At 43.8% G+C, this 13,266-nt stretch overlaps 1 protein-coding gene across 1 annotated transcript in view; it reads left to right on the plus strand.

Annotated features, from left to right (window-relative positions):
* Positions 1–1,419: 1,419 nt before the first annotated feature.
* The window catches only part of LOC124797882 (retinol-binding protein pinta-like), a 132,699-nt gene continuing 120,852 nt past the window's right edge, over positions 1,420–13,266 (plus strand). The window contains exon 1 of the mRNA XM_047260979.1: positions 1,420–1,509. The gene's annotated coding sequence lies outside the window, so the exon portion shown is untranslated. The remainder of the gene's footprint in view (positions 1,510–13,266) is intronic.

Raw genomic sequence — 13,266 nt, forward strand, 5'->3', positions numbered from 1 at the left:
GAACTCTTCAATCCAATCCACAATTGGTCTGATAGTCCGTATGCTCTTAGTTTGATCATTAAAAGACTGTGGGGAACTGTATCGAACGCCTTGCGGAAGTCAAGAAACGCGGCATCTACCTGAGAACCCGTGTCTATGGCCCTCTGAGTCTCGTGGACGAATAGCGCGAGCTGGGTCACACACGGTCGTCTTTTTCGAAACCCATGCTGATATCTACAGAGTAGATTTCTAGTCTCCAGAAAAGTCATTATACTCGAACATAATACGTGTTCCAAAATTCTACAACTGATCGACGTTAGAGATATAGGTCTATAGTTCTGCACATCTGTTCGACGTCCGTTCTTGAAAACGGGGATGACCCGCGCCCTTTTCCAATCCTTTGGAACACTACGCTCTTCTACAGACCTACGGTACACCGCTGCAAGAAGGAGGGCCTTCGCGTACTCTGTGTAAAACCGAAGTGGTATCCCATCAGGTCCAGCGGCCTTTCCTCTTTTGAGCGATTTTAATTGTTTCTCTATCCCTCTGTCGTCTATTTCGATATCTACCATTTTGTGATCTGTGCGACAATCTAGAGAAGGAACTACAGTGCAGTCTTCCTCTGTGAAACAGCTTTTGAAAAAGACATTTAGTATTTCGGCCTTTAGTCTGTCATCCTCTGTTTCAATAGCATTTTGGTCACAGAGTGTCTGGACATTTTGTTTTGATCCACCTGCCGCTTTGACATAAGACCAAAACTTCTTAGGATTTTCTGCCAAGTCAGTACATAGTACAGGCGCTGCAGACGTTGCAGTGCCGTTACCAAAGGTACCCGCGCCTGTAGCCTGTTGCCATAGTCAGTATTGTCACCACGGTGTATAAATGATTTGCTAAAATTGAAACCGTGTCGTGTCCCAGTAACTAAATTGAACAGGAAGTATAGAATATTTATTGCGTTTCAAATGCCTATTTGTTATCCACTTGGTATTTTTAAGGTAGCTTACTTTGATACCCAAAAGATAAGATGATTTCTGTGTTAGGATGAAAGTGGAAGTTAAAAATCAAATATGTAGAAAAGTAAGAGCGAGAGATAGAATCACGCTGAATATCGAGAAAGTAAGGAACAGAATATGTCAAATTAATATTCCTCGAAGAGGAAAGAGAGTGAATAAACACTGAAAATAGCTTACTGACTTTCTGCCGTGCACAACAAATTGTTTTCTTACAAAACTTCTCTCACGTTAATGATTGCATTGCATTACTTTCCAGCTTACTAGTTTTAAGGTTGGCCAGCATTACGAGTGTTGAAATGTACGTGTCTGAATGCTAGACTTTTTTGCAGTAATGAGGTAAAGAGTAGCCTGAGGCGCTAGACGTGTTTGCCGAGGTTGCCACACCGGTTCCCTGGAGGCCGCGCCAGTAGGTGTCTAGACGGCCGCCCGTCAGCATTCGCGTGCTGGCGTGCTGCGAGCCCGGACCAGGCGACTGTGTGGCTTCGTGGAGGCGACTTGGCTGCCCTCAGCTGGATTCGTGAGTTTTTCGTGTCTTTTTCGGAAATCGGTGAGTGCAACCGCTGCAAACCCTTGTAGGAATATTACGATGCAATTAACTTTCGACTGGAGTGCGCAGACGCCGACAGGATCCGAAAACCGCGCAAAGATACGAGATATTTTGTAGCTAACAGTAACAAGAGTCAACACTCAATAACCGTCGAAATTATTATAAAATTATAGCAATTAAAAAGTCAAGAATGATAAGGTCCATGAAGGTGCTTTGTTCACAACTATAGTTTCCAGGTCAGTATAGGCACACTTCCAAGTTTATCTTTCAAGAATACCAATCTCAGTGTCAAATTTTTGAAGTGGTACAAATACACAATTACAGTGTTGGCATTCAACAAAAAACAATGACAATTACTCACAATGCTAACATTTCCATAATGTAAATGGACTGTTACGGAGCCCCGGCTTTTCTGAGGTTATCCACGTTAAGAGCTGAATCACAACGGTGGACTGTGATAATAGAATTCAGTACACCGAGAAATGCTTGTCAAAATGTACAAAGCATGACTGCTTAATGAGTCAGGCCCAGAAAAAAATGGGAGAACAGCTAATAATGAATGGTACGCTACTGTGAACGGGGATAAAATGGCTAAAAGTTAATGTCTAGCGAAAGTACTGTTCGTACACGTCAAATATCATCCAAAAAATAATACACCAGTATGGAACCATAACGTTGAGAATGGAGGAGATCTCGAAAATAGCTTCCGGATAACATCCTGTAGGATATATTATAAGGTCCCGTATACACCAGCTGCACAAAACAAATGAAGTAAAACTTTAAAATCCCGTGGAATGTGCGTACTTGTGTCGTATTGCCAACAGCCCGATGTGGTGTAATCGGCTCTTACAGGGTGGTACTACACCGGAAGACGGAAATTTACCCGGGGTGGCCGAGAGGTTCTAGGCGCTACAGTCTGGAACCGCGCGACCGCTACGGTCGCAGGTTCGAATCCTGTCTCTGGCATGGATGTGTGTCATGTCCTAAGATTAGTTAGGTTTAAGTAGTTCTATGTTCTAAGGGACTGATGACCTTAGAAGTTAAGTCTCATAGTGCCATTTTTTGAACGGAAATTTAAAATGGTTCAAATGGCTCTGAGCACTATGGGACTTAACATCTGAGGTCATGAGTCCCCTAGAACTTAGAACTATTTAAACCTAACTAGCCTAAGGACATCACACACATCCACGCCCGAAGCAGGATTCGAACCTGCGACCGTAGCAGCAGCGCGGTTCCGGACTGAAGCGCTTAGAACCGCTCGGCCACAGCAGCCAGCGCAGATGGAAGTCCACGGTAGCTAAGAGAACAACAAATTAAAGACGCGAAGAGCCGCAAGGAGGAAATCACAACTTGGAAAACAACCGAAGACTTGGAACAACGTGACATCACTTCAAAAATGTACATAGTTTATTACAGGCTTAAAATGGAAAACTGAGCATAATCTTCTTTACATCAGTACCTCAATAGTATAAATTATCAGAGGAGTGGTATTTGAATATTATACAGTTGCTAAATTAACGTGAAAAGCATCCTTGTAGCTAACGGCGGCAATTCAGGAAATAAAAATTCTATAGGATATTGTAGTGTTTTGATTCAGCGTGATTATTCAAAACTGAAACTAGGGCTCCGTTTACTGCCTTCATGATATGTATTTCTTCCAAAGCATTTAAAAAGTTTCCTTTGGTTTCCATAAATATAACATGCAAATTCTTTTCAGTACGGGAAATAGAGTGACCCGCTTCTTTCAGGCAAACTGAGATAGCTAATCTGGGACCGTCGAGGTTTAGTTGTTCTTCAAATCGTATATTAAAATTGCGCCCAATCTGACATATATATTTCTGAGGACACTCATTGCAGGCAATTTCATACACCTCAGAGCCCTTATATTTACTGTATTCGGCTTTTTCACTATGCGTTTATCAACTACCAACGTACCTTGGAATAAAGCATGCTGGACGGATATTTTGCTTCTTAATTGTCACAATTTTTTTTTGAGAATTGAAATGGTATTGATAAAATACAGTGAACCGTGTGTTCTGCACGGACAAGTTACTCTGTAACTACAACATATGATCTGAAGATGGGCAGATAGCCCGAAACCGGTAATTGAAAATAAAGAATAGCGATCGAAGACTGAAACGCCATATTTTATTTAATGAACGATCGCGGAATTCCCATTGAGACAATCATGTCCAGTTTTGATAGAAATGGTATTGAATGTTGAGCGTTGTTATCGTTGTTCACGGTGTCTCTGGGCTGTGTTTGCCATCCCCAGAAAGTTGTTTGATTTGTATCTACCACGAGACGAATGAGTAGGCATTCGTGTTTTCTCGAGCTAGCAAACCACCATATCTGTGAACGGATACTGCCGGAAAATGTCTTAATCCTAAAGTTCAAGCATGCTGACGGCAGGATTACTATTCAACGTTCAGGATACTGTATTCTAACTGTGTAGATTTTCAAAATACCTTTCGAAATCCTAACCATGAAATAACTAATGCCTTACGTTAGCTCAGACAGCTTGTCAGCGCAACAAATGAAAACTGGTGCTGTGCCTGTACTGCTATCACGTCGACGGCGGTGTTCGGTCCATTCGAATTGACTTACGCTAACACATCCTGTCTACTTGTGGTGGTGGTGTTGGTGGTGGTTAGAGTTTAACGTCCCGTCGACAACGAGGTCATTAGAGACGGAGCTCATGCTCGGGTTAGGGAAGGATTGGGAAGGAAATCGGCCGTGCCCTTTCAAAGGAATCATCCCGGCATTTGTCTGAAGCTATCTAGGGAAATCACAGAAAACCTAAATCAGGATTACTGGAGACGGGATTGAACCGTTGTCCTCCCGAATGCGAGTCCAGTGTGCTACGTCTACTTCTTCACTGGTCTATGTACACTGACGTGACGTAAGTCATGGGATATCGATATCCACATACACTGATGGTGTTAGTATCACGTACATGACGTATAAAAGTGCGGTGCATTGGCGGATCTGAGACTCTGAACGTGGAATAATAGTTGTAGCTAAGTGCAAGGGTCATTCTATTTCGGAAATTGTTAGGAAATTCAACGTCCTGACATCTACATTGTCAACAGTGTGCAAACAACACCAAATTTTAGGCATTACCTCTCACCACAGACAACTCAGTAACCCGACAGCCAAGATGGTCATCACTTAACGACCGAGAGCAGTGGCATTTGCATGGAGTTGTTAGAAAGCAACACTGCGCGGAATAACCACAGAAATCAATGAGGGACGAACTTGTCCGCTAGATAAGTGTGGCGAAATTTAACGTTAATTGTCTATCGCAGCAGACGACTGGCGCTAGTGACTTTGGTATCAGCACCACATCACTTGCAGCGCCTCTCGTGAGCTTGATACCATATTGTTTGGACCACAGACGACTGGAAAACCCTGGTCTGGTCGGTGAGTCCAGATTTCAGTTGGTAAGAGCTGATGGTAGGGTTCGAACGTCACGCACACCCCACGAAGCCATCGACCCAACATGTCAACAACGCACTATTCAAGGTGGCGGTGGCTGTATAATTCTATGGGCTGTTTTTACATGGAACAGACTGGGTCCTCTGGATCAACTGAACCGAATGATTTGGCCACCCAGTTTTATCGACAGGAATCCCGTCGAACGTTTTTGGGACCTGGTTGAGAGGTCAGTAGGTAGACACAGGCCTGCATTGCAGTTATGGATGACTGTAGAGGCGGCATAGCTCAATACTACTGCAGGGTCGAAAAATTTTAGACATGGCTGCTTGGTTCATTGGCCGTTTCTAAACTAAAATTGAAACAAATGAGCCCTCGCTCACTATTATTTTTAGTCTTATTGACCAAATTTCAACACTTGTAAGAGTGCCTGCATCAGAATTAAAAGAATTAAAATGGCCTATAACGTACTTACAGATTTATAGGGAAAGTCAAAGGTTGTTCTTTACTTATCGCCTACAATTCTGAATATATTTCCAAAACCTTCGATTTTCTTAACGAAAATAGTATTTCGGAACTGCAAGAGAATCCGACACCAGAATTACAATAAGAAGTCAGGTCAGCCATCAATAACGCAAAATTTCTAATCAAACCTTTTCAGAAGAAAATGCTAATTAACATGAACCCTGCCGCGCGGGATTAGCCGAGCGGATTGAGGCGCCAGAGTCGTGGACTGTGCGGCTGGTCCCGGCGGAGCTTCGAGTCCTCCCTCGGGCATGGGTGTGTGTGTTTGTCCTTAGGATAATTTACGTTAAGTAGTGTGTAAGTTTAGGGACTGATTACCTTAGCACTTAAGTCCCATAAGATTTCACACACATCTGAACACGAACCCTCAGCCCCAAAAACTTCGATCTCAATTTAAAATCCACAAACCTAACCATTCGATACTCCCGATATCTAATAGTATGAATAGCGCGTACCATGATTTGGTCAAATTTCTACATGAAATTCTGAAGAAAATCATTCGTTTTCGAGAACAATTATTCCGTCCCAAATAGCCTCGCCTTAGTCCAAAAAATGAAAGATTTAGAATGGAGTTCAGATACCATGCTGTTTTCATTAGACATCAAAAATCTTTATACTAGCGTCCCTGTTCAGGAAACGCTTACAATCTTAGAAAAAAAATTACGTCATTTCAAAAAAGATCTTTTAGATGAATAAATCACTGACTTCATGAATCTTATCACGGTCGTAGTCAAGTATAACTATTTTGAATTTAATGAACACCTGTACTAGCAATCAGACGGTCTCTCTGTGGGAAATCCCTTAGCTGGTATCATTGCCGATATTTTCATCAACTCTCTAGAAGAAAAGATTTTTGCTACATCATTAGGCAATCTCTCCTATTTCAGATACGTTTATGATACTTTAATCATCCTCCAGTGATCTTCATGAGAAAATATCTTTCACTATGGAACTTGAAAACGAGGCCAACCAATTACACTTCCTTGACTTGACGCTTACAATAGAAGATAATAAAATCTCATTTAATATTTTTCGTAATGAAACATATACTGATCAGATGGTACCTGCGTCCTCCATTCATCCACAGTCTCATAAAAACGCCTTCTTTCATTATGCTATTCACCGAGCTACTTCCATTTCACTTTCGAAAGAAAAATTTAAGGACGAAATCAATTTACTCAAAACGATAGCAGTTAATAACGAGTATAAAGCTAGCGTAGTAGATGACATCCTTAAAAAACGACTAAAAAAGTTACTACGCTCGGCACCTCCATCATTGAATCTAAACCAAAAAAGTATTTCTCTATTAATTTCGTGGGGCCCGTCTCCTATCAGATCCAACGCCTTCTTCGTAATAAATACAACTGCAACGTTGCGTTTCCTACCAATAATAATTCGAAAAAAATGTTCATTCGTGATTCAAAATCAATTCGTTCCCTTTTAGAAAGTTCTGGCGTCTATAAGATTGTTTGCGATATCCGCTCTTCTTACTACATAGGACAAACAGGACGTGCCTTTACAACCAGACATAAAGAACACCTTCTAAGAAAAAATGGCAGTAGCCCCCATAATTCATCTTTTGTTGACCATCTAATTACAGGTGAACAGGTTACGCACCTAAAGCTATTTGCGATATCAACATTTTGCACACAGAGAAGAAAGGACGTAAATTAGACATTCTGAAAGAATTAGTGATTTTTAAACATCTTTCTCGAAGTGATAAACTCATTCTCAATGAACAGCTGCAGTTGCATAATAAAAATTTCTTCAGCAGTATAAAGCCGTTACTTGACATTTAATTTCGGGTCTCCTTGTGCAGTTTGCCGAAATATTTTTTTTTCATCTAAGTTAACTCATAATGTTTCATATATTAAATAGTTTATTGGCTGCATTTCGTGTTATATCGCTTTCTACCAGCTGTGTCATTCAGTCCTTTCTGTATTTTCTATAACGACATTTTTATGCTTCAAACTGTACTGCTAAACTCTGATGCAGACAAAATGGTACTTTATCTGTCACTGTTAAACAAAATATTACTTTTTACATTATGTACTGAACAATATTCATTATAATTTTCGTCCGTCTAAATTTGAATATCAAGTAGCCAAGTGCTACCTGCGGCTATTAGATGGCACTCTCGATGCAGTGACATGTTCACCTGCCCGCACTTGTTAACGCGGGCACCTCAGTACGTTGCAGCCTGTGGCTGTACAGGTACGAGCAGCCCATAGTGGCTCGCCTTCACGCATTCCTTTTTATGTATTTTGTGACTAAAGTCCTTCTGCCTCTTAATTATTTTATATGTGACATGCAAGTACTGCCTCTGTCCTTTATTGTTAGGCAGTACTCACACTTTTATGTAAAAAATGTCTTTTCCTATGAATTTGTAACTATGTTATAGGCCATTTTAATTGCTTTAATTCTGATGAAGGCGCTCTTAGAAGTGTTGAAACCTGGTCAATAAGACTAAAAATAATAGTGACAGAGGCGTCATTTGTTTCAGTTCTACTGCAGGGTCTTCTAACGGCTTTTTGAGTTCATGACGCATTGAACTGCTGCACTACACCGGGAAATGGAGGCCCGACACGATATTTGGAAATATTGCACGACTTTTGTCACTTCAGTGTGTTTTTCGTACACTTAATGCGGAAGTTCATTTTTTCTTAGGGATGCTTCCGTCTATGCTTAGGTAACATACGGGTAGAGGTAAGACCAGGAGTGCCACATTCACAACCGTGCAAATATCGCCAAGCAATTGTGCGACAGGTGTTATAAAATGCTTTGTATACTCCGCTTTGCTTTCTGTTACATGTAGCTCGTTGTTTTCACCGTATTTTGAAATTAGTGAAGAGACTAATCGTTATCCAACACATGGTTAGAGTTTGATTCCTACGACGGTAGCGAGGTCCAGCTCTGCTGACGACGCGTCAGCTGTGCTTTTGCCAGAACGAGAAACACTGTTGTAGGCTACCAGCCCTGTAGGAGGGAGTTGGGTTCATTCTTCTGCATCGCTCCTCTCCACTTTGTCAGCCTAATTTCTCGTTTGTTTATAGTGGCGTTGCCCCACTGATGATGTTAGCTTGATGAATCACTACGTGAAATAGCCGTTGTGCAGCACTCGACTCATAATAGCCATTTTATGCAGTTCCCTTAGCGGTGTTTGTTTGGAAACTGGTTCAGACGGGTACGCATTCATTGACAGCATCAATTCCTATTTGATTTGAAACAGATTCTTTTTGACAGGGCGTGATAATTGTCTCTGGTCGCTGTTCGTTAGGATCTTTTTACAGCGACTGTCCTTACATCGTGTAACATGAATATCAGTTGTGATGCAGGCTGAAGCAATGAATTAAAATTTGAACCAGTGTCGGGATTTTAACCCGGGTCTCCTGCTTGCTAAGCAGTTACACTAACTGCTGCACCTCAAGGGCAGTGTGGCTGTCATATGTGCATGGGGTGCCCTCGTATGTCGCCCCCTCTCCCTATACAGTTCCAGTTCACGCCTCTGCCCACTGCTCTTCCCCTTCTGAGGTGTGTCAGTGCTGGCATAGCTGCCGCTTTGTGGGGGCCTCGCGCGAGTGGGGTACCTCGTCAGCCGTGTGTCGCTGTAGTTTGCGAGTACAACGCAGCCATCTAGCTACGGAAGCTCATATTAGCAAGTCTACGGCGAAATTTTTGTTCCCGTTCGGATATGACAGGTCGAAAGTTTGTGAAATCGACTACTGGTTGTTCGAAAAGACAGGTTTACAAGACGACGACGCTCACGGCTTGGCATATGATTCCCTCGGTAATGCAGTGTGTGTTAAAGTGCGAGACGTTGAAACAAGTACCAGGATTCCGACAGAAACAGGCTGTTTCGCGAATTTTCTTCATTCCAATGGTGAAACTATGTAGTTAAATCGGGGTCAGCTATGTTGGTTTAGGGTTTTCGGTCTGTGCGCATATTCAGCCTCCCATTTGAACTGAAATTCGATCTCATCAAACAAGCGTTAACGATCTATGGAATGATCTTGCAGATAACTGGTGGAAATGGACGGGCAACAAACATTTCAGTGTTGGTAATGGTGTGCGAAAATCTACAGTTTATCTTCATAAGCATACCCCGTCGTATATTATGGTTAAAGCCTTTATAGCCCAATTGTTTGACGGCCAAATAAGGACCTGCGTCCTATATGGATCCACTGATTATCTTGAGACAACCTGTCCTCGTGTAAAGTCTTTACGGAGGGAAAACCTGGGACTCACCTCCGCGGGCGGTGTGCGACGCCAGGAAAAACTGTTGTGTGTGTAGACCTCATCAGCCCAATTATAGGAAACCGGGAATGGGCAGGACCCCATACATATCACGTCAGGGAGAAAATGGAGGGAATCGGGATTCAACTGCAAGTAGCGTTGTGGTGTCACCGCCAGACACCACACTTGCTAGGTGGTAGATTAAATCGGCCGCGGTCCATTTAGTACATGTCGGACCCGCGTGTCGCCACTGTGTGATCGCAGACCGAGCGCCACCACAAGGCAGGTCTCGTGATACGGACGAGCACTCGCCCCAGTTGTACGGACGACATAGCTAGCGACAATAACGACGAAGCCTTCCTCTCATTTGCCGAGAGACAGTTAGAATAGCCTTCTGCTAAGTCCATGGCTACGACCTAGCAAGGCGCCAATTGAAACAGTGCATGTATCTTACGAGTCGCATTTGTATAGTCAAGAGAGATGTATCACAAGGATCATTAAAGTTAAGTATAAAGCAGCTACGTACTTTACTTGCTACCATTCAATAGTTATCCTGTTCCAGAATTCTCGCCCGTCGGCGTGTGTGTACGCGTGCCTTTCAATCGGCTACTACCGTGTGACGTAACAGTCTTGTTACGTCACTACAAGCGTATTGACGAATGAACAAAGTTCAACGATTATCCTGCCAAAATGTTTCAATCAGGCCTCTCGATGAGAGACTAATCCTCAGAACTTAGACGGTAGCGTAACACCTGCAGAAGACGTACCACTCGGTTGCAATCTCAATGATGTTCCGATGTCATCAGTAGGTAGTGACATGCTAGTTGAGGTGGACACAAACCCAAACAACCCAACATTCAGCGATCTGTCCGATCACCCAGTATCAAATAAGGACAATTGAAAAAGATCATCTAAACAAACGAAACGGACCCCTATAATACAAAGTCAGGAAGAGACACAGGAATTATAAAGGAAAAGAAGCAGCACCAGAGATACCCTTAAAATATCTCAGACAGTTTAAACGGCGGTGGTTGTTGCAATGAGGGTAATGGCTCCCATTCGGAATAAGAACGTTCCGATGGAGACAGTCACATGAACACAACCATGTTACCGTCTTCCGTGTCTCTTCCGGTTCCGAGCACGCTTTCGTCGGAAGATACTGAGCAGTAGTAAACACTTACATGCAGACTTACAAGCTGACTACAGTTAATGTCTCCCGAATAAGTTCGGCGGCCATATTTATGCCGATGACATGGATGTTGCCATGTTACAATAGGTTGCAACATCTACAGTAGCTGACATAACAGCTTATGAAACCATCATCAACATCGGAAATAAAGAAAGAATAGCAGTTTTATTCAAAGAGGATATCGCGTGTCGAGCTCAAGCTATTTTAGAGACTGGTCGGGGTATAACTGGCCAACTTAATGGCCTCATTTTAATTAAGGCTTATGCGCCATCTGGGACTAATGAAACACGACGCAGAAGTAACTTTTATCGGAACGGGACAGCTGAACTGTTTAAAGCCGGCTGGAATGGCCGAGCGCTTCTAGGCGTTTTAGTCTGGAACCGCGCGATCGCTACGGTCGCAGGTTCGAATCCTGCCTCGCGCATGGATGTGTGATGTCCTTAGGTTAGTTAGGTTTAAGTAGTTCTAAGTTCCAGGTGACTGATGACCTCAGATGATAAGACCCATAGGGCTCATAGCCATTTGAACCACTTTAACTGTTAAAGAACGTTGGGGCAGCCGCTATGCTTGCCGGAGATTTTAACTGTGTGTTGCGCTGTGAAGACCAGTCGCCCAGTTTTGTCAAGAGCAATGAACATTCGTGAGTGAATTAGAACTCCAAGACACCTGCACATACTTGAATCTCCACCATACTGGCTATACTTGTCAATAGTACCTCAGCAAGCAGGTTAGATAATATCTATGTTACTAAAGAATTCATGCGCAATATAGATACTTGTGAGATATGGCTTATAAAGTTCTCCGATTATTTTGCATGCCATATTTCATTCGGGTACATCCGACAAAAACCTTTCATGGCCGTAGGGTACAGCAACTTAACGACTAACTATCGCAGGATGCTGAACTTAAGCAACAGATTAGACAGACTTATTACAAATGCTTACGATCGCCAACTAGTTATCGAGAGCAGATCATTAGGTGGACCGAATATGCACAGCCCTTGCTTCGTAAATGCATTATACAGTATGCAGGAGCCCAAGCATACTGCGCAAACAAACTCACTCCCAAAAAGCCGAGCAGCAAGACGATTCACGATCTAAAACTACTCACCTTACTCAACGTTGTCTTTAAACTTCTCACTCGAATTCTGAATAGAAGGATAAAACCACTCCTGTAAAATGCCACAGGTTCTCACCAAGCAACAGTAATAAAGGGAAGATCAATGCTAGATACCTTGTGTGAGTAAAGAGACGTCATAAACCTCACTTGGATAAGTGACAATAGTCTTTCCTTATTGTTTTTAGATTTTGATAAATCCTTTGATAGGACCAATCATGGCTTCTTATTCAGCACCATGTAGAAAATGGGTTTCAAAGAACACTTTATATACACTCCTGGAAATGGAAAAAAGAACACATTGACACCGGTGTGTCAGACCCACCATACTTGCTCCGGACACTGCGAGAGGGCTGTACAAGCAATGATCACACGCACGGCACAGCGGACACACCAGGAACCGCGGTGTTGGCCGTCGAATGGCGCTAGCTGCGCAGCATTTGTGCACCGCCGCCGTCAGTGTCAGCCAGTTTGCCGTGGCATACGGAGCTCCATCGCAGTCTTTAACACTCGTAGCATGCCGCGACAGCGTGGACGTGAACCGTATGTGCAGTTGACGGACTTTGAGCGAGGGCGTATAGTGGGCATGCGGGAGGCCGGGTGGACGTACCGCCGAATCGCCCAACACGTGGGGCGTGAGGTCTCCACAGTACATCGATGTTGTCGCCAGTGGTCTGCGGAAGGTGCACGTGCCCGTCGACCTGGGACCGGACCGCAGCGACGCACGGATGCACGCCAAGACCGTAGGATCCTACGCAGTGCCGTAGGGGACCGCACCGCCACTTTCCAGCAAATTAGGGACACTGTTGCTCCTGGGGTATCGGCGGGGACCATTCGCAACCGTCTCCATGAAGCTGGGCTACGATCCCGCACACCGTTAGGCCGTCTTCCGCTCACGCCCCAACATCGTGCAGCCCGCCTCCAGTGGTGTCGCGACAGGCGTGAATGGAGGGACGAATGGAGACGTGTCGTCTTCAGCGATGAGAGTCGCTTCTGCCTTGGTGCCAATGATGGTCGTATGCGTGTTTGGCGCCGTGCAGGTGAGCGCCACAATCAGGACTGCATACGACCGAGGCACACAGGGCCAACACCCGGCATCATGGTGTGGGAAGCGATCTCCTACACTGGCCGTACACCACTGGTGATCGTCGAGGGGACACTGAATAGTGCACGGTACATCCAAACCGTCATCGAACCCATCGTTCTACCATTCCTAGACCGGCAAGCGA

The sequence above is a fragment of the Schistocerca piceifrons genome, chromosome 5 (genome assembly GCF_021461385.2).
Source record: "Schistocerca piceifrons isolate TAMUIC-IGC-003096 chromosome 5, iqSchPice1.1, whole genome shotgun sequence".
Taxonomy (NCBI): Eukaryota; Metazoa; Arthropoda; class Insecta; order Orthoptera; family Acrididae; genus Schistocerca; species Schistocerca piceifrons.